General features: G+C 53.1%; 1 protein-coding gene across 1 annotated transcript in view; it reads left to right on the plus strand.

The window, feature by feature from the left end:
- The window catches only part of FAM135B (family with sequence similarity 135 member B), a 97,482-nt gene that overhangs the window by 57,528 nt on the left and 38,052 nt on the right, over nucleotides 1-1,902 (plus strand).

Below are 1,902 nucleotides of genomic sequence, written 5' to 3' on the forward strand. Positions count from 1 at the left end.
ATCTCGGCGGAGGAGGGAGCCTCTGAGATGTGTCCACTGACACGTCTGATGCCAGCGCGGGCCCCCTGCACCCCTTCATGAGTCCCTCTGTGTGTTCAGCCATGGGAGGGCGCTTGGGCAGTCACCCTGGCCTGCGATCGTCCAGACTGATGTTCTGCTACCTGCATGCATTTCCGAGTTAAAAGAAAGAAAAATACAGACAAGTAGACAGTGAGGTGTGATGGATTGACAAAGAGCCCGGAAGAATCCAAACACGTGGGATCTGCTGACGTCTGTGACACTCATTCATGCGGTGGTCTTGTTGGGACATAGGAAACGCTGGCTGTGGTGTCTAGAGAGGCAGAGTCCAGCTTGGCTGTGGTGGCTCACTGGTTGAGCATCGACCCATGAGCCAGGAGGTCGCCCGTTTGGTTCCCTGTTGGGGCACATGCCCGGGTTGTGGGCTCCATCCCCAGTAGGGGGCGTGCAGAAGGCAGCCCATCGATGTTTCTCTCTCATCAGTGTTTCTGTCTATCCCTGTCCCTTTCTTGCTCAAAAAATCAATGTAAACATATTTTAAAAAGAGAGAAGCAGCCAAAACCGGTTTGGCTCAGTGGATAGAGCGTCGGTCTGTGGACTGAAAGGTCCCAGGTTCGATTCCGGTTAAGGGCATGTACCTGGGTTGCGGGCACATCCCCAGTAGGAGATGTGCAGGAGGCAGCTAATCGATGTTTCTCTCTCATCGATGTTTCTAACTCTCTATCTCTCTCCCTTCCTCTCTGTAAAAAATCAATAAAATATATAAAAAAAAAAAAAGAGAGAGAAGCAGAATTCAGTGGTGTGAGGGCCCCAGGCTCCGGGCTTTCCAGGTTCTTGCTGTTCCTTCCATGTCGAATGCCTAGCTCTTCCCTCCTCACCTTTCGCCTGTCGAGTCCCCTGGACCAGCAGAAGGGATGTACTGGCCAGTGAATAAGTGGCCAGTGGGCACAAGTGGGTCAAAACCAAATGCAGACTCCCCTGTGAATGGGGAGCGCCACCTCAGTGCCACTGTGGGTCACGGGCACCTGGACCCACTGGGGAGGATCGCCCCGGGCTCCGGGGAGCACTTTGCCCAAGACAGGAGCTTGTTCCTGTCCCTGCCTGCATCCCCAACTCCCGCTTTGACCCAGTGGTTGTTATATGGGAGCCCAGTGGGCCCAGGTGCCCGGCGTGGCTGAGAGCAGGGGTGCCTCTGCTCTAGGCCTGCATCCCAGGGGCTCTGAGAGCCGTGGGCTGCAACCGCTCCCTCTGCGAGCCCTGCCTGGAGCCTGCTTTTCTCATTGGTCTGCAGGGTCTGCTGCGGCCCTGGCAAGTTTCAATGTTAATAACCTGTAGGAACGGTTGTTGTCACCTCCAGACCAGCAGCTGACACCCCTCCCCCCAAGTTAAGCCACCATATTTCCGTTTCCTTCGGTTTTTCTTTTTCTTTTATATATATTTACTGATTGATTGATTTCAGAGAGGAAAGGAGAGGGAAGGAGAAATAGAAACATCAGAGATGAGAGAGAATCATTGATCAGCTGCCTACTGCATGCCCCACACAGGGGATCGAGCCCACAACCCAGGCATGTGCCCTGACCGGGAATCGAACCTAGGACCCTTTAGTCAGTCTACAGGCCGATGCTCTATTGACTGAGCCACACCAGCTAGGGCCAGTTTTTATTTTTGTAGCATTTATGACATCACAAGGAATGACTACTTGAGGGTTTCTTTTTTCCCCTCTTACTTTTGTATAAATTCTATGAGGAAAGAAACTCTATAGCTCAACTGCGTGGTATCCCGCCTTCGCCCTCGGGGCTGATGTGCTGAGGCAGTGGCAGATGGAGGGATGAGTGACAGGAACTTCATTTCCTGACCTCATTAAAGGACCCTCTGCCTTCCCCC

The sequence above is a fragment of the Myotis davidii genome, unplaced genomic scaffold (genome assembly GCF_000327345.1).
Source record: "Myotis davidii unplaced genomic scaffold, ASM32734v1 scaffold30, whole genome shotgun sequence".
NCBI classification, from domain to species: domain Eukaryota; kingdom Metazoa; phylum Chordata; class Mammalia; order Chiroptera; family Vespertilionidae; genus Myotis; species Myotis davidii.